A 21,392-nucleotide genomic window follows, 5' to 3' on the forward strand; every position below is an offset into this window, starting at 1 on the left:
TTGTCTTTTCGAGATGTTGTAAGAGTTAGTACACTTTCGAAGGACTGGCAATATATTTGCTGGAGAATTCCACATGTGAAGTATGATCAAACAGTGTGGAAAACACCCGAGGACTTGACATCCCCTACCATTGAATTTATTCCGATTCTTGATAGTTTTCTCAGGTTTCATAGAGGAATAATATTGAAGGTCACCCTCAATATTATTAGTCTAATAGTGTGTCCTAATATTGATCGTCTGATTTTTTCCCTCGACACTGATCACATTCAACATTTTGTCCTTAAACTTCCATTTATTTATCCTCCATACAGGTTGCCCAACTTATTTTTTTATTGTTCAGCATTGAGGCATTTGTATTTCATGGAATGTGAAATACAGCTTCCATGTTTCATAAATTTTAATAAGTTGATTAGGCTAAAATTGAAATATGTCACATTATCTACTAATACGTTTGAAAGTTTGATCTCTAATAACCCGTTGCTTGAGGATTTGGTGCTAAAAGACATAGACAATCTATACCTCATGAGTATTAATGCTCCTAATCTAAGGTCATTTGTCTTTCGTGGCGATATAAAATTGATATATCTTGAAAATGTTCTTGTTCTTTCCAATGTTCTGTATGCGCCTAGAGAATTGGTTCTAGAGGATGAAGATGATTTTGTCAGTATTTTTTCGTCTATTCCTGCTCTTGAGTGTTTCAGCTGGGATCTTTTTGAGGTAATGTTCCTTCATTTAACTTAATGGTAATGCATTTTCATGTATATTTTTTTTGACTTTGAGTCATCCTGATTTTGTCATTTTATATGTAGTTCGATAATGGATCAACTGAAGTTATACCAACAAGGCTTCCATCAGCTCTTAACTGTCTGAAATACCTTTTCATATCTTGGACTACTCTTGGAGAGTTTTTTAGGTTTCGTTTATTCTTTGCATTATACGAAGTTCCCCAAATTTGGACGAAATTTAAATTAAGGTCGTCACTAATGTTTATTTTTCTCTCTATCTTTTCCATGTTTTTATATTCGTGTGTAATGACTTAATGTTTTTTTCTTGATTTTTCTTGAGGGAGTATCATTAGTAATGGAGATTATTTTCGAATCTGTGCCGCAGGAGGTTTTTGATGAGATTCCTGCAAGCTTTTTGGATATCACATTTAATCATCTGAGGACAGTTAAGTTTTATGATGTACTATTAGAAGAGGGTGAAATGCAGCTTATCAAGGTTTTATTGGCAAAGTCTCCAGCACCAGTGAAAATGGTAATCAAGCCTAGTCAAATGCAAACAAACGAATCTCTCAGTGTATTCATGGAGATAACAAAGTCTCAACGGGCATCAACTAAAGCAGAAGTTGTGTATCTTGTTGATTAGTATCGTTATCACAATCCTTCTTAATCTTTGACTAAAATGTTTTGAAAGTGCAAACAGAAACAAGATGTTTTGTTGATGAGTAGTAAGGCTGTGTTTTGGCTTTGCTTTAAGGTACTATAAAGATTTTATCTGCTTGGAAACATAGAATTGTAAATGTTTTGAATACTCTTTTTGGGAACAGAGATGGTTTTTACATTTCATGGATGCTCTTAAATGATATATGATTTGAGTCTTTGGTTGTTTATTGCAAAGTTATGTTATTTGTTGAATTCTCTCAGGGAGACTTACTTTTTGGTTAGTAGGAACTTCTTTCCTATTAAGGGATTAGTCCAAGTTAGATCAATAATTTTTATTTAGGACGTACTTTTAGACTAGTTAAGTCTAGGATAACTTTCAATGTTATTCCTATATGAAACCAGAGGAAACAATCAACAATAGGAATAAATCCAATGGTAGGGGATGTCAAGTCCTCTGGTGTTTCCCAGACCTTTTGATCAAATTTAACCTGTGTAATTTTTGGGCAAGTATATTGTCAATCCTTAGAAAGTGTACTAGTTCTTATAAATCTTGAAAAGAATGTCATCAATTAAATGAATGGCAAGATTGCTAAGTCGATCAAGAGAAGGTAAACATAGTCTTTATTCATCTAGAGGCATGATAATTTGTAGAAATTAATAAAGAATACAATTTGTAAGGACAGAGTATATGCTACACGAACAACAAACAAACATGTCACAACTTTAACAATAAAAGAAAAGGTGTATAATTCGTAGATGACACTTGCATTGATTTCTTTAATTTGCATCTTTTGATGTAAAATTATTTGGATTAGGTTAAAGTAAACACATATAAAGTATTTTTGTATAGAATTTGAAGAGAACATAGAAGTTCAAATTAGTGCTGCGATACTTATTGTACTACAAATTTATAGTAGTGAGTGTTTACATCAAAACACTATATGAATGACATGTGTTTATGCAACATTATAAATCAGTAGATAATACTTGACACTTCTTTCAACACTAAAGGAGTCGTTTGGTAGTATATATAAAAATAGTACTTGTATTAATTTTAGTACAAATGTTTGACTATAAATTTAACACTGGTAAAACAAATACTACCATTTCAGTTAACCTTTTTGGGATATATGACCCCAAAAATGTATGCTACAAGAAGAATGATTATGTATCCTTAGTGATGGGGATTATTTCGAACTTGTGCCCTATGAGTTTATTGATGAGATTCATGCAAGATTCTCCAATAACACATTTAATCATCTGAGGACAGTTAAGTTTTATGATCTACTATTAGAAGAGAGTGAAATGCAACTTACTTTTAGGAATTTCTTGCTTATTAAAGAATAAATCCAAGTTATACCGAGAAGTATGATGGACATACTCATTCCTTATCTATGAAGACGAAACTTGAAGAATCATCACCCAATTTGGGATTCTTGATTGATGTTTATTTCAAAGTTATGTTGTGTGTTAAATTTCCTTGGGTGAGCTTGGCGCATTGAGTGGAAACTTACTTTCTGTCTAGCTAGTAGAAATTTCTTGTCTGCTAAGGAATTAGCCCAAGTTAGGCCGAGAAGTATATATGTTAGACATGATGCTTCCTCATTTGTGAAGAAGAAACTCGAGAAGAATCACCCAATTTGGGATTCGTGAGTTGATGTTTATCTTGAAGTTATGTGGTGTGTTGAATTCTCTTGGCGAGCTTAAAGTATTGAATGGAAACTTACTTTTTGTACAGTTAGTAGGAATTTTTGTTTGCTTAAGGGATTAGTCTTAGTTAAAAGGACAAGTATATATGTTGGACATTATCCTTCCTCATCTGTGAAGAAGAAACTCGAAGATCATGTCCAACATATATATACTTGACGGTCAAACTTAGACAAATCCCTTAGAAAACAAAAATTTCATACTAACCATACAAAAAGTAAGTTTCCATTCAATACTTCAAGCTCGCCTAGGAGAATTTAACACACAACATAACTTCGAAATTTACATCAACTCAAGAATCCCAAATTGGATGATGCACCTTCTTAAGAAAGGAACATGTCCAACATACTTCTCCTTCTTACTTGGACTAATCTCTAAACAAGCAAGAAATCTCTACTAACCAGACAGAAAGTAAGTTTCCACTCAATGTTTCAACATCTCCTAACGAAATTCAACACATAACATAACTTTGAAATAAATATCAACTCACGAATCCCAAATTGGGTGATGCTTCTCGAGTTTCTTCTTCATAGGTGAGGAAGGATCATGTCCAATATATATACATATTGGTATAACTTGAACTAGTTCCTTAGACATACAGAAAGTTAAGTTTCCAAAGTTCTAGAAAGGATAGCATGTACACAACAGTTTACTCCTAACTTTGTTTGTGGTGTTTCAGAGTTGATTTTCGATAGCCCCTTGACTTAAAAGAAATGTTATGCAGTAAAACCAACATCTAAAAAACAAAAAAAAAAGGAAAATAGGGATCTTTCTACGTTCCAAAATCCCAAGAAAACTAACATCTACCACAAAAAAAGTACAAAGTGGAAGATAGGGCTTCTATTTCACAAAATTAACAACACCCAAATGAGAAAGATTTGATTTTTAAAGAAAAAGAGAAAGCAAATTTTAAGCTTATCAACAACTAAAATTACTACTGTAAACATCCACAAAAAGTTAGAAAAGTATCAAATACCATTTTGCGCACACGTTATCCTTCAACTGCTGAACACAAATTTGTATGATTTTGAAGTCTTCAATTTCATCACCGCGGAGTGAAAGAGGGAACTAAAGAAGGAAAGGGGGAGATAGGTTTTCTTCTTAAATTAAATTTTACAGAATTGTAATATGGAGTGGGGTGAGTGGGGTGGGTGGTGGGGGCAATTAATTATGTTGGTTCCTTAGTTGTATTGTCTTGTCCGTATCAATTTACGTGATACAATTTAATTCGACATAAAAAAAATTAAAAATAAACAGAAAATTGGAATGTGAAATGTAATAGAAATCTTAAAGATTAATGTGATTATAAATTTACTAAAAATGTAGAGATAAATTATGTATTTTTATTTTAATTTAGTTATTTATTTTCTCATTATAAAAATGATAAATTTCATTAATTTGCTCTTAAAGAATTTTTTTCTGAAGGTTTACAAACTTTATTATTTTACAAAATTAAAAAAGTAATAATTTTAAGAATAAATGAGATCCAAATGATTGAAATAATTATCTATAATAAAGTGGACATTTAATATAGGACTATGAAAAGACTTTCTTTTGGAAATAACTTAAAAAAGAAGCAAATATCACATAAATTAATGGGAAAAGAGATTAAAATTGGTGTGATAAATTCAGTCCACTTAATATTTTTTGCATGTGACGTTTAACACCTTAAAATAGTTAAACTTCATTTTATAGGTTAGTTACAAATTCAATTTTCGGATTTTGTGATCTTTTTTAATTAAAAAAATCATCATTTTTATATATAAGAGATATAGAAAATACCAAGAGATGTCATTTGTTTAGTATTATTGACACAAAATTCATGCATTTTAGCCACTTTTATGCAAGGCGAATCTAGAAGGGGCGAAGGTATATTCATTTGAATTTTCTTGACAGAAATTTTATATGATATGTATAAGAGTGTTTTTTGTTTGTTTATATATAAATTTTAAATTTATCAACATAAATGGTTTTGTACATTGTAAGGCATTTATATTCACTAATTTGATTACCATTGTTTTTAGACGACCATGAAAAATAAGAATGGCAATAAGGCGAACCGGATGCGGGGCAGGATAGGTTTAAGGGTATGTGAGGCGGGGCGAGCTTAAGGTTATGTGGGGCGGGTCTGAAGCGGGGTGGGTTGAAGTGGATTTCTTTTTAATTAATGTGGGTCAAGGTGGACTGCGGGTATATGTAATTTTATGTGGGTTCAAACTTAATTTTAACTTCTTACATGTCATAGCATGACAGAACATTATTTATTAAGATAAATTCATTAAATATACTAAAATATTCAATATTATAAATGAACATGTTTCATAAAAAATAATACAATTTCTTGCATGATTCTCAATTGACCTCTAAAAAATGAAATTTAAAGTCACTATCCTATTAAAATAATACAACTTAAGGAAAATGATTTTTTTTTTATGAATTTTATTTTTAGTATCAAACATAACTAAGAAAAAATAAAATATTATAAAATTATGCGGGGCGAGTTCATGCGGGACAGGTCTATATGGGGTAGGGTGGAGCAGGGCGGGTTGAAAATGAAAATTTTTGCTATGCGGGGCGGGGCGGATTAAAAAGTTTGTGGTTTAAGCTCAACCCGCACCGCCCCGCCCTACACTTCCCCATTGTCATCCCTAATGAAAAAGTAGGAGGTTGTGTAGTATAATTCTTTACATATATCCATAAAATAAATTTTATCCTAATGTTATTGTGTACTAAAATATTTTAAAAGAATAAATAAATTAATTAAACTGTGTGAAAATTGAGTTGAGTTGGGTCTTGACTCATTATCTGCTCCTTTTTGGCTCAATTCATATTGATCCAATTAATTCAATTTGAATTGGATCTTGAACCGTTTGTTATCTTGACACAATATGATGGAGTAAAATTGATCTAATTCGCTCAATTACCATCTGTAACAATTCTTGAGATTAAATAGAAGAAAATCAATGAAACAAATACACTTATACATGAAAAACTAATCAAAAACTATCAAATAGTTATCCTCTTTTGGATAAGTCGCGATTTATCTGAGCAAATGAAGATTAGCCTAGAAATGCCTACTATTAAAACCAAATAGTAGATAGTTGTGTGTATTTACTATTTTCTATGAAATAAAAATATTAGCTATAAATAGTAATTATTTTAAGCATTTACTACTAATATTATTAATATGATAGTTGCATATCATAAATTAGTTGTACCATATAATTTTTGTTTTATTTTAATAATTAAATAGATTGCATCATTTCATTAGATTATATGTTGGGCAACAAAAATAATAACATTTTCAGTAGAATCCTTTAAATTGCTCATTTTCTATTCATTAGGGTTAAAACCTCAACTCAATTCAATCACGAAAGTTACAGTAGCGTAAGATAGGACAAAGGGAGATTGATTTCGTTTGCTGCCTTAGATACGCTCGTTCAAATTCCTGGCATATAAATATATTAATTTCTTTATTAGCATAAATGTTTATGTTTTACATGCCGTATCAGAGCCTGAAACTTGCACCAATGATTTTCACTACGTGAAGTAACTTTATCTTGTTGTGAGAGGCGGACCCACATTCATATGTGTGGGTGCATATACATGTATATCTATCTCTGGCAAAAAAAGATATAATTTGCAGCGCAGTTTTTATGAGTGTAGAGCTATCCTTGTGCTAAAGGAATCACCCACAAAACTAGGGTTTGAATCTAGCTAAAACCCTTATTTTTTTTAAGTTTATTGTGATATTGGGGCGGGGGGTTATATTTAAAATTCACTTAGTAAACTACCAGTAGTCGATAGTCGACTTACATGCAAGTTGCTAGGAAGATAAACAATAACAGAAAGTTGCAGTAAATAATTGACACAAAAGGTTTTATCCTGGTTCGGATCACCAACGCGGTGTCTAGTCCAGTCCAGTCCCCTTGGTATTTAAGGGTTTTCCTTAAGAGATTTGAAGAGATATTCGTGTTACAGAAATTTGAAACTTTATCATGTCTCATATGCAAATCAGATTTCTACCTTGACGCTGCCTCAACTTATATACCTACACTCATATTGTTTCTTTTCTCTTTTCTTTTCAATTGTATCACTCACGTGTTTACGAAGCTTTATGAAAGAGAAAAGAAAACTATTGGCTAAGCTCAAGTAAAGTTGCATAGCTTACAGTAAAAATCTAGGTCGGTTTATGTAGATGATGATATGTGCTCTTGTAAGGAAAACCCCAAGGGATTTATCTCAATCAAGGATCAATTTAGGGACTCCTTGATTGGGGCGATCTAGTTGATCTGTATCCATAAAGTAAATCGCTTCTTCTGCTTTCATTTTGCTGGTTTGATATTTTTCTTGTATGATCAACATACTTTTTATCTTGTGGCTTGATTTATCTCTCTTTCCTTTCTTGATGATTCGGTTGTGATCTCTGCAAATTATGCAAGTATTCTATTTCATTAGACTTCCATTTATATGTTGATCAACCATATATTCCTTTCCTTCTTTTGTCCCTTAGAATTAAGGCGTGCCTTTTCAATGCTACTTTGCAACTTCAAGCAAATATTTTCGTTCTTGATGTTGTTTGCGCTGATGATTTCCTTTTTGAATTTGTGACCTACGAAAATTGAGATCAACACGTTAAGTGTCTATTTTCAAAATCAACTAAATCTAAGGAGTTAACAATCTTCCCTTTTTTCTAATGATAAGATTGATCAGAATTTAATTGTAATCTTGATAATCAATTTTACTGAGAAAGTTAGTTGTACCATGAGGTTTCATGTCTTAGTTAATTGATGTATGCAACTCTCTTTCTTATCTCCCCCATCTCACGTAGCGGTAAGAAAGATATATTTGTTTTCTCCCCCTTTTAATAGTATAAAAGAATTGCGAAAAGCATACCAGATTAAAACAAAGACAGCAGATACTAGAGTAGTCTAAGAGTCAGAGAGACAAAAAACCAGTAGTCCAAGAGATAGAGAGGTACATTCCCCTATTGAAAGTTAGTGCAAAAAGTAAAGGTTCAGCCAGTAGAGTTAATGACCAACCCAAAAGTACTTAAGGGAGTTATTCACTTACTCATAGAAGGTGTTGTACGAACGTTCCACATTCCACGGAAGATTGGAGTATGATGTCTGAACTGTAACAGCAAGCACATTGTTGGAGGAGTTGACTCCACTCTTCAGACAGTCAAATTGTTAGATCAAGCGATTTACCATTGAGATACCTTTCTGCTTAATCATTTTCATGGCAATGCGCAACATACCGATATCAGTGTTAGAGTCTTTCTGTAGGTGAAATACCTTTCCACAGCATCATGAAAGGTCTCCAAGTTTCGTTCTATAGCTAAATGTCTATTTTTCACCTCCTCATTGTCCAGCAATGAAAGAGCGGCGAAATCCACCGAGATTTTTTAGGATACAGGAGAATCCGCCCGAGCTTTTACTGAGTCCTTTTTTACTCACTTTTCACCAACCTGGACATACACCATACTAGAAAAAGAATGAGAATAATAAGTTGCATTTATAAGATAGGGGGTAAACATAGAAGGATCCACAAGACTGTTCACAATAATCCTCGAGATAAGCAAGCCATAGGGCAGACTTGCCGAGATATTCAAGTCTTCAACACTTTACCACATATACGTCTTGAACCATTCTGCGCAATTGATGCGGTATTTTTTAAGAAGGAAGTAGAGAAAAAATACATCACGAGTAGACATATTACTCAAGGAGCCCTTCTTGGGAATAAGCGTTGTGGCCAGGATATGTGCGAGAATATATTTCTCAAAACAGAGATATAAGGGCCGAAATTCAGAAATGTGAGTGTCAGGTTCAACCACGACTCGTTTTGTACCATCTAGAGAAATTTCAAAGTCATCAGTCCACGTTCAGTTCATGTATGGAATTACCCCAGAAACATAGTACCAAACACATCTTTGAATAACTTCTCATTGATGATAAAGCGTTTACCGAGCACCAACGATTCTAACTCACCACTGTTAGGTGAGATGCAGAGATTTGCATAGAACATGCGAACCACTTCATCGAAAAGCTCAAGACCACACAATGTAAAAAAGAGAGACAGTTTCTGAGATTTGAGATAAGAGCTTACCGGGCAGTGCTACTCCCTTAATCTTTCCTTCTCTTTTTGTTTTAAAAATGTTAACTCTTTGTGTACAAAGCTTTATCAAAGATGAAAGAAAATAACAAATAAGTTCAAGTGAAGTTGTTATTGTGACGAAAAGATGAAAACAAAAATCTAACAATAAAGAACACCAAGTTTAACATGAAAAAACCCTTCCAATCGAACGTAACCACCACGGGATCAACAAGATCCCAATTGCTTAACTTTACCATTAAGAGGGTTACAATTATTCTTCTAATGGATACACAACAAGTGCCAAAAAATAACAAACAATAGATTCACACAAAAAAAAGATAAATAGAAAGAAACACCACCCATTCAAATCAACCAACAAGATGTCAGGAACACTCAGTCCAAATTGCAGCACGATTCAACGGTTAGTTAATCAGAAAAAATGATTTGAATGTTGCTCGTTGGAGAAAAAACTGCAACAAAAGAACCCTTTTCCTTCTCTCTTTTCTCTTGTTGAAAGCTCTCTCAAAAACCTCTCTTATGTTCTAATGTATTTCAAAGAAAATATCAATGAGCAATTGAATTATTCTCTCGATACCATCCTCTATTTATAGAGTTTTGCTTTTTCCTTACAAAGCCAAAACCAACTACAAATAGAATTACAATTCCAATCCTTTTCCTAATAGAATTAGAAACCAAATAAAGAGAATAATTCCAATCCTTTTTCAAGTAGGATTAGGCCATGGGCCTTTGGCTGGAACATGGGCAATAGCCCAACAAACTCCCCCTCCAGCCAAGGGGCCAAATGGACTTAAAGTGAAGTAACTTTTGACAGGCTTCCTGCCTGCCACACTTCTAAAAAACTCATGATTGTCTACGATGAGTTCTTTCCACTTATATATATGAGTATCTAACATGACTTCATCATAACCTTCAGGTAGACCCATGTTAGTCAATAGAATATACTCATCATGAGAATAACGTGTTGAGCTTCGCTTCTCTCTAGTAGATCTTCTGCAAGAGGTTTCTGGAGCATCTGAAGTGATCATCTCACCATGAGTTGGTTGATTATCAACCACAACATCATCAATAGAAACAATTATATGTTCTATACTCTGATAATTATCTTGATTATTACCTTGGGTTCCCTCATGTGCATAAGATATATTAATAATTGGAATTGGATCAACATCAACTAAGCTCTCATCAGCATGAGAATCTAGTTTCTCAGTCTTGTCAATATCTTCAATAGTTTGATCTTCAAAGAGCGCAACATCACGACTTTTAATGAGCTTCTTATCAATTGGATTATAAAAGTGATATCCAAACTCATCTTGACCATAACCAATGAAGATGCACTGCTTAGTTTTAACATCCAATTTCGACCTCTCATCTTTTGGAACATGCACACAAGCTTTACACCCGAACACTTTCAAGTGATCATAAGATACATCTTTATCAAACCAAACTTTGTTTGGCACATCACCACCCAAAGCAACAATAGGAGACAAATTGATAACATAAGCAACAGTGTTTAGTGCTTCAGCCCAAAATGAATTTGGATGTTTAGCCTATGAAAGCACACATTTAACTCTCTCAACTAAAGTTTTGTTCATCCTCTCTGCAAAACCATTTAATTGAGGAGTCTTTGGAGGAGTCTTCTTATGAAGAATTCCTTGCAATTTGCAGTAGTTATCAAAGGGACCAATATACTAACCACCAATATCAGTGCGAATACATTTTAATTTCTTTTTTCTGTTTGTCTCTCAGATAAGGCTTGAAATTGTATAAACACATTAAGCACTTGATTTGTCGATTTTAAAGGATATATCCAAATCTTGCGAGAACGATCATTAATGAATGTATCAAATTAAAGTGCACCACCTTTTGACTTCACTTTAAAAGGACCACACAAATCTGAGTGTACTAGCTCCAATAGCTCAGACTTTCTTGAAGTGGATGAATGTGAAAAGAAACTCTTCTCTATACCCCTGCTAAGCAATGAACACATCTTTTCACCTTTGCTTGTTTCATACCAGGAAGAAAATTCTTCTTAGCCAAATAGGTGATCCCCCTCTCGCTTATATGACTAAGCCTCTTGTGCCACAATTCTGATATAGCCTCGCTCTCCACCAAATTTATAGAGTCACCAAGAATCGATCCTTGTGTCACGTATAAATTTGAATGTTTTCTTCCTCGAGCTAAAATTAATGAGCCTTTGGTGAGATTTCATTGGCCATTGAATAAGTCATTATGATAGCTATCATCATCTAGTTGTCCTACATAGATCAAAATTAAGGGAATGTCTGGAGCATGCTTGACATTCTGAAGGACAAACGTTGAACCAGTATTGATTTTCAAACAAACAGTGCCAATACCGAACACCTTAACCTCACCAGCATTACTCATCTTTAACACCTCAGAGTTAACAGAAGTATAAGATTAAAAGAAGTCTTTTCTTCGTGTGATATGTGATGTGGCTCCAGAATCTACTATCCAACTTGTATCTTGAGATACAAAATTGATAACGTCTTTATCACAAGCGAAGAGAAGGTCATCTTGGACAACAGGAACAACATTATTTTCATTGTTTTCTTCCTTTTTCCCTTCTTTAAGATCTTGCTTCAATTGTTTGCAAAATATTTTAAAATGTCCTTTCTTTCCACAATGATAACATATAATATTTGGATTCTTGAATTTTGATTTGCTTTTGATTTTACCTTTAATACTCGGGTCTCTTGTCTTATGTCTCCCTCGATCTTCTGTATATAGAATATCTGAATGTGAAGATATGTCTTGAGATTTTCTTCTAACCTCTTCATTCAATACACAACTTTTTGCATATTCCATAGTCACCTTTCCACCAGTGGTAGAATTTGTTAAAGAAGCACGAAGAGTTTCCAAGAATCCGATAGAGTATTGAGAAGCCCAAGTCCTTGTATTTCATCATCAAAATTAACACCCATTCCTGATAGCTGATCAAGAATACCCTGAAAATCATTTATATGATAAAGAATAGAACTGCTCTCCTTGTACTTAAAGGTCATCAATTTCTTTAACAAGAACAACTTGTTATTGCCAGTTTTTGAAGCGTAAAGCGTCTCCAACTTTTCCCACAATGTTATAGCATGTGTCTCATTCTCAATATGGTTAGAAACATTATCTTCAACCCATTCTCTTATATATCCACATACTTGTTAGTGTTAAAATTCCCAATATTCATTGGTAACATTCTCCGGTTTATGAGCAAAAAAACCGAAAGATGCATCTTCTTCACGAACAATAGATTTTTCATCTAGCTTTTCCATATGTTGTAGTTTCTTCCTTTAGACATACCATATTGCTCATATTACCCTCCATATAGATAACCTTAGCTCTGATACCAGTTGTTGTGACGAAAAGATAAAACCAAAAATCTAACAATATAGAACACCAAGTTTAACGTGGAAAAACCCTTCAAATCGAAGGTAACAACCACGGGATCGACAAGATCCAAATTGCTTCACTATACGAATAAGAGGGTTAAAAATATTCTTCTAATGGCTACACAACAAGTTCCAAAAAAGAACAAACAATAGCTACACCAACAAAAGATAAATAGAAAGAAACATCACTCAAACTCAGCTTCTGTTCTAGATCTAAAACAGGATCTTGCTGACCTCCGAATCTGATCTCCACCATTTAAATCAACCACCAAGATGTCAGGAACACTAAGTCAAACATGCAGCACGATCAACGGTTAGTTAATCGGGAAACACGATTTGAGTATTGCTGGTCGGAGAAAAAGACTACAGCAAAATAACCCTTTTCCTTCTCTCTTTTCTCTTGTTGAAAGCTCTCTCAAAAACCTCTGTTATGTTGTAACGACTTTCAAAGAAAATGTCAATGAGCAATTGAATTATTCTCTCAAGACCATCCTCTATTTATAGAGTGGTGCTTTTCCTTACAAAGTCAAAACCAACTACAAATAGGATTACAATTCCAATCCTTTTCCTAATAGAATTGGAAACCAAATAAAGAGAATAATTCCAATTCTTTTTCAAGTAGGATTAAGCCATGGGACTTTGGATGGAAGATGGTCAATAGCCCAACAGTTATGTGCTTCACACAACTGGCAGAGGAGGTTTTATATAGAGTAAGCTCTTATGAAAAACCCAAGGGTATTTGAATCAAGGATCTTTGATCTTATCCTTGAGTCATTTCTAATTGATCTGTTGAATCATGTCCATATTATAAATGTGCATGATAGATCAATTCTTTCCTTGCGTGAGGATTTTGAGTCTTGGCTTGCTAGTCGTGTGTGATTTGATCCTTTCTTTAAGTTGATTTATCTTGTACTCATTGTAAATATTGGTATGATAATGTTTCCTTAACATTTTCCCTTGATTTTATCTTCGATGTCCTTGATTGATTTTCCTTGAATGTGGCTTTGATTTCACATGTTGTGAGATTTGATCTGATTGAACAAATATTTACATTCCATTCTTAACTGGTGCGCCAATCCTTAGTTTGATCACTGAGAGCATCCCGATTGTAGCCTTGTACTTGTGTTGTATCTTGTTTACTTCCTGCATCAAGAACATGGTCAGTATTGTCATTATTAAAATGTTTGAATATGAGGTTAACAAAACATTGTCAAGTTTGTAAATATTTATATATTTATTTATTTTGAAAAAAGCATAAGTACTCCCTTGAACTATGGTCGAAATTTTAAGAATACACATTTTCTTTATATGTCCTAATATCTCCTAGAACTATTTTGAAATGTAATAAATACACATTTTTTGGTGTTGGGGTGGCTTAGAGAGTGTTGAAAGTAAATAACAAGTAAAAAATATGAAGAAAGAAAAAGTTAATCAATATTCAACATATGTCCTTTCTTAATTGAACATTTTAGCATTAGTTAGTAAACATAATTGATAAGTAAGATCAATGACGGCTCAAGCTAATTAGTGGTCTAAAGTCAAAAATAAGTTGGAAGCCTAAATTTTAATTACTTTTTTTTCAATGTGAGATTCAAGTTATTTCTTTCTTTTTGATAAAAAAAGGTTTTATTTTTTATGTATGTATGTATGTATGTATGTATGTATTGTTCTTGTGGTCTTAAACATACAATGTGAAAGTTAAATATAAAAAATGGCCCGTAAAAAAGAATCTTAAACAAATTAAAACATTCTTTCTTTTTTTTGCTAAAAAGCTTAAGATAATTTTATTATTACTAAAAAATTAGGCCCTTCAATTTTGGGGTTTAAGGCATATGCCTCATCTTTAAAGGCATTAAGTCACCCTCGGAAGAAACCCTAATTAAAACAACAATTACAAGAAATATACTCTGATGATGGGTGTATCTAAATTCATTGTGTAATGGTGGTGGTAGCAAAAAAATTAAGTTATTTCAAGTTTGTTTCCCTTAAGATTGTAGTTTTTCAAATAAATACACTATTAAGAAAAAGTAAAATATTTGTGAAATTCTAATTATCCTATCTTGAGAAAACATAGATTAAAGGCATATGGACTTATGACTTAGTATTGAAAAATCCATATCACCTTATTCAACTATCAATATTTTTTTTTAATTTATAGGAATCTGACTTATCATTCAAGTCTTGATGGTTTTAGGTTTGATAATGGGGTTGGATATGAATATTTGAATTAACAAAATAATACCATTTCTCATGATTTTGGTATTCTTATTAATAGCTTATACATAAATTAAAATTTCAGGATGTATTTTTTTATTATGTTTCACCAAAATATTGAAATTAAGTGTGTAGTTCACTAAATTAATATTTTATGCTTCTTGTAGAACAAATGTTTGGGGTCATATATGCCAAAAGAGGTTAATTGTAATACTAGTATTAGTTGTACAAGAGTTAAATTTACGGTCAAACATTGTACTAAAATTTCATACAAACTATTTTTATATGTACTACCAAATGACACCTTTAGTGCTAAAGGAAATGTTAAGTATTATCTATTCATTTATAATGTTACAACAAACACATGTCATTCCTATAGTATTTTGATGTAAGCACTCAATACTATAAATTTCTAGTACAACAAGTATAACATCACTAATTTAAACGTCTAAGTTTTTTTTCAAATTCTATACAAAAATACTTTATATGTGTTTGATTTAACCTAAGCCAAACAAATTTACATCAAGAGTTGCAAATTAAAGAAATCAATGCAAATGTCAGCTACAAATAATTTCTTTAGCATTTTTTATACATGGAAAAAGGTTACATTTGCCTCCTATTATGCACCTTTTCTTTAAATCTTAGAGTTGTGATATGTTTCTTTGTTGTTCATGTAGTGTGTACATTGATCTTACCTATCGTACTTTTGTTTACTTTCTACAGATTGTCATGACTCCGGATGAACAAGGACTTAGTTTACCTTCTCCTGATTGACTTAGCAACCTTAACATTCATTTAATTGATTACATTCTAAGTAGATTGTTTTTTCGAGATGTTGTTAGAGTTAGTACACTTTCGAAGGACTGGTAATATATTTGCTCCAGAATTCCACAAGTGAAGTTTGATCAAACGGTGTGGAAAACACCCGAGGACTTGACGTCCCCTACCATTGGATTTATTCCAATTATTGATAGTTTCCTCAGGTTTCATAGAGGAATAATATTGAAGGTCACCCTCAATATTATTAGTCTAATAGTGTGTCCTGATGTTTATCGTTTCATTTTTTTCCCTCGACACTTATCATCTTCAACATTTTGTCCTTAGACTTCCATTTACTTATCCTCCATACAGGTTGCCTAACTTCTTTTTTAATTGTTCAGCATTGAGGCATTTGTATCTCAAGGAATGTGAAATACAGCTTCCATGTTTCTTTCAGTAATTTAATAAGTTGATTAGGCTAATATTGAAATCTGTCCCGTTGTCTTCTGATACGTTTAAAAGTTTGATCTCTAATTGCCCGTTGCTCAAGGATTTGGTGCTAAAGACATAGAAAATCCGTACTTCATGAGTATTAATGCTCCGAAGATAAGGTCATTTGTCTTTAGTGGCGATATACAATTGATACATCTTGAAAATCTCCCTATTCTTTCCAATGTTCTGTATGCGCCTAGAGAATTAGTTCTAGAGAACCAAGATGATTTTGTCAATATTTTTTCATCTATTCCAGCTCTCGAGTGTTTCAGCTGGGATCTTTTTGAGGTAATGTTCCTTAATTTTACTTAATGGTAATGAATTTTCATGCGTGCTTTTTTTTTTGGAATTTCAGTCATCCTGATTTTTGGCATTTTATTCGTAGGTCGATAATGGATCAACTAAAGTTATATGAACAAGGCTTGCATCTGTTCTTAACTGTCTGAAACGCCTATTCATGTCTTGGATTACTCTTGGAGATTTTTTTGAGCTTTCGTTTGCTCTTTGCATAATACAGAGCTCTCCAAATTTGGACGAAATTGAAATTAAGGTTGTCACTAATGTTTATTTTCTCTCTATCTTTTCCATGTTTTTTTATTCGTATGTAATGAATTGATGGTTTTTTTCTTGATTTTTCTTAGGAATGTATCCTTAATGATGGAGATTATTTCGAATGTGTTCCCCAAGAGGTTGTTGATGAGATTCCTGCAAGCTTTTCGGATATCACATTTAATCATCTGAGAACAATTAAGTTTTATGATATACTATTAGAAGAGGTTGAAATGCAGCTTATCAAGATTTTATTGGCAAAGTCTCCAGCATTTGTGAAAATGGTAATCAAGCCTCGTCAAATGGAAACTAACAAATCTCTCAACGTACTCGCGGAGATAACAAAGTTTCAACGGGCATCATCTAGAGCAGAAGTCGTGTATCTTGTTGATTAGTATCGTTATGACAATCCTTCTTAATCTTTTGCTAAAATATTTTGGAAGTACAAACTGAAATGAGACGTGTGGTTGATGGAGTAGCAAGGTTGTGTTTTGCCTTTGCTTTAAGGTACTATAAAGATTTTATCTGCTTGGAAACATAGAATTGTGAACCTGGATGAATGTTTTGAATACTCTGTTTGGGAACAGAGATGATTTTACATTTCATGCTTGTTATTGATTTAAGACTTTGGTTGTTTATTTTGAAATTATGTTGTGTGTTGAAGAACTAGCAAAGATTTTGCATGACATTCTTGTTATTGATTCATCTCTGAAATAAGACATGGCGTTGGAAGTTGGAACTGTCACTGGCTAATTCAGGTAGAAAATGAAAAACACATGATGATTTACATATAAAACTCGCAAAAGGAAAAAGAAAAAGAAACTTTAAATGTGTCTTAATTATCTTTTCCTTAATTTTTTCTTCAACTATATATATTCTCTCTATTTTAATATTTGTGATGCATCTTAAATAAGATATTACATACTTTAACATGTAAGATGACCGTATATATACAAAATATTAAACGAGAAAATGTATATTACTTGGGAGTCAATATATATACTCTTAGAATCATTAAGAAAAACGAAAAAAAGAAGTTTTAGTTGTTAAATACAAAATCAAATTTGCTCTTTATTTCAGATGGGGCACAAAGGTCGAGTTGATTTAATTTAATTAGAAAAAACCTAAACTAACTATTTCATTTTATTAGTTCTAAAAACTATATCAAATCATACAAAGTTGGATTTTTCAGTTTCTACTTTAGTTTATTTTTTGATTTATTTTATTTTTTTATAATTACACGGTGATTGAAAAAGAGATTAAATATATTTTCAAAATTTAAAAAAAACGATAAAATTCACATAAATAAAAAATACTTTCAACATTCGTTACAAAATAAATTGTTAACTTCAAAACTGAAACTACAATAGTATAATTTAACTTTCATCCTAATACAAAATAAAATAATTTCAAAAGCTTGTCTCTTCAGTTTCTCCCAACACCTCCATTTGAGAAGACAAAGAGAGCAGACTGCTTCACATTCATCCTCTCTCAAGTTCTTCTTCTTCTCTGTTAACACAAACTCTCTGCTTTTATGGTTCTTGTTCTATAGAATTTTGATATCAAGATTGCATTTTTATTTTTTGGGTATGCTTTAATATGATGAAATTGAAGTGGGGTTTGCTTAAAACATGATGGGGTTAATGTTTTTCAAGGACATGGTGTGTTGGTAGGTGTAGGTCTATCATGGATGTGTTTCAGTAATGGCGGAATTAGGATTTTCACTAGGTTGAAATCGGAATAATAAATTTCTATGTTTTGGATAACTAAAACAACACTTATTTTACTTGGATTTGATACACTTGAGCTGTTGGTCTTTGGAAAACAATCTCTTTTTCAGTACACAAGTAAACTAGGTAGTGTGTACTCTAACCGGACAGTTTCGAGATTCCTTACATATTGTGTTCTTGTTTATTTTCTGCAGATTCTTGTTGTAGTAGTCATTTGATGTTATGCTTCCAAATGGGAAAAAGACAACTTTTACCTCCGCGATGTACTTAGAAACCTTCCTTATAATGTAATTGATGACATTCTAACGAGGGTGCCTTTACGAAATGTTGTGAGGACAAGCATCTTATAAAAGAAATGGAATATAATTGGCATAGACTTCCACAGCTGAAATTTGTTCAAACACTTCGGAAAACAACAGAGGACTTGATATCACTTGATATATTTCCTCTCTAGGAATGCCATTCAACATCTTGTCCTTAAACCTCCGTTTAGGAGTAAGTCATATGAATTGCCTTCTGCATATGTTACATGTTCACAATTGAGGTATATGTTTCGCAAGGACTTTCAAATACGTCCTCATCTGGTATTTGAAGGATTTGATTAGTTAATTAGCTTAGCACTAATTGAATTCAATATTTCTTCTGAATTTCTCGGAAGTATAATCTCACTTTGCCCATTGCTTGAGCATTTGGTGCTGCAACACAATGCTATTACAAATCACATTGAAATTAGTGCTCCCAAGCTGAGGTCAATTCTCTTCACTGCCAATATAAAGTCTTAATCTTTCTTAGAACTATTTTGAACATGCGCGCCGGGAGGCTGTTGATGATATTCCTGAAAGTTTCTCGGATATGACATTTAATCACCTGCGGATAGTAAAGATTCATGATGTAACAGGAGTAGCAGCTGAAATGCAGCTTATCAAGGTTTTATTGGCCAAGTCTCCAACACTGATCAGAATGATAACCAAGCCCTGTGAAACGGAAGATAAAAAATCTTTTAAAGTACTCGCTGAGGTAACAAAATTTCAGTGTACATCATCTAAAGCAGAAGTTGTGTATAGTGTAGATTAGAATCCATATTACGATCCTGTTTGGTCTTAACTAGTCTTTAATCAGATCATAACCTTTTGCTAAAATGCTTGAAATCATAAAAAGAATGTTGATACAGCAGTAAGGCTGTTATTTTGCATTTGCCACTGTGAAGACCATCAGTTTGTGAACATAGGTGAATCTGGATGGATGTTTTTGATTAATCTGTTTCAATGTCTGTTCTTTGAATGATCTATGGGATGACGCTTTGGTTGGTTATTGATCTTTTTAATATATTCATTGTGGTCCTCATGGTCATTGTGCATTGTTTTTTATTTGATATGATCATGACATGAGTTGAGCGTAAATGGAATAGTGAGGATTCATATAGTCGATTTCAACTAGTTGTTTATGAGAGTTGACGACGTTGTTGACACATTGTTCTGAATAGTGAGAAAGAATGAAATTCGATCAAATCCCTTGATCTTAATGGTTAGTAAACAATACCCCTTTTGAATGGAAAAGATAATCCCTTTCAACAACATTTTTCAGTGAGAATTATGATACAATATACATTATAAGCTGAAATTGAATTTCAACAATATTATTCTTACAAGCTCAATGTTACAATTCCACATCCAGAAAAATTATCACTAAAAACAGCAATAGGGAAAAAAAAGGGGGTGGGGGTGGGGTCAGTTGTTCATAAATTAGTCTTTTTCCTATACAGTCAGAACATATCCCATTCCTTTATGCAGCTTCCATATAATCATATATATACAAGCTCAATCGAACCCTACCGCAGACAAAAAGTCTGGTATATAAGTGGAGAAGAGTAAAGGGGCGGGTCTATCATCCACTGAGTTATGAACCGTGCACTATTGACCCTCGAGGACTTCTTGGTTATAAAAAAAAAGAACAAAAAAAACAAGCTCAATAACATACAACAATATTACTTGAGCATTCTATCTTAGATGCCCTTTTTTTTGTTTCATCTAATTGACTATCTTTTATAATCTAAAGCAGACGTTGTGTATCTTGTTGATTAGTATCGTTATCACAATCCTTCTTAATCTTTAGTTAAAATGTTTTGGAAGTACAAACAGAAACGAGACCTTTGGTTGATGGAGTAGTAAGGCTGTGTTTTGCCTTTTATTTAAGGTACTAAAAAGATTTTATCTGCTTGGAAACATAGAATTGTGAATGTTTTGAATACTCTGTTTGGTAACAGAGATGGTTTTTACATTCATGCTTGTTCTTAAATGATGTATGATTTGGGACTTTGGTTGTTTATTTCAAAGTTATGTTGTGTGTTGAATTCTCTTAGGGAGCTTGAATCATTGAGTGGAAACTTACTTTTTGGCTAGTAGGAATTTCTTTCCTGTTAAGGGATTAGTCCAAGTTAGATCAAGAAGTATTTATGTCGGACATGATTCGTCCTCATCTGTGAAGAAGAAACTCGAAGAAGCATCATTCAATTTGGGGTTCTTGTGTTGATGTTTATTTTGGAGCATCATAATAGAAATCTTAGATATTAATGTGATTATAAATTATTTTATCAAAATTTAGAGTGAAAATATGTCTTTTTTATTTTATATTAGTTATTTGTTTTTCTCATTACAAAAAATCATAAATAAAAATGATAAATTTCATTAATTTGGACTTTAAGAATCTTTTTCTGAAGGTTTACAAACTTGATTACATTTACAAAATAAAAAAGGAATAATTTTAAGGATAAATGAGATCAAAATGATTGGAAGAATTATCTATAACAAAGTGAACAATTAATATAGGACTATGAAAAGACTTTCTTTTCGAAACAACCTAAAAAAAGAGTAAATATCACATAAATTAAGGGAAAAATAAAGTAAAAATTAATGTGATTATTTGTTTAGAGAAATTGGCACGTATATTTAGTTACTGAAAATTTACTTTGATCTGTCCAATTTAATCCACTTAATTTTTTTTGCATGTGACATTTAATACCTCAAAATAGTTAAATTTGA

At 32.5% G+C, this 21,392-nt stretch overlaps 1 pseudogene; it reads left to right on the plus strand.

The window, feature by feature from the left end:
* Positions 1-522: 522 nt before the first annotated feature.
* On the plus strand, positions 523-17,019 carry LOC107016745 (annotated as a pseudogene).
* The last annotated feature ends 4,373 nt before the right edge of the window (positions 17,020-21,392 follow it).

This window comes from Solanum pennellii, chromosome 4, assembly GCF_001406875.1.
Source record: "Solanum pennellii chromosome 4, SPENNV200".
NCBI classification, from domain to species: domain Eukaryota; kingdom Viridiplantae; phylum Streptophyta; class Magnoliopsida; order Solanales; family Solanaceae; genus Solanum; species Solanum pennellii.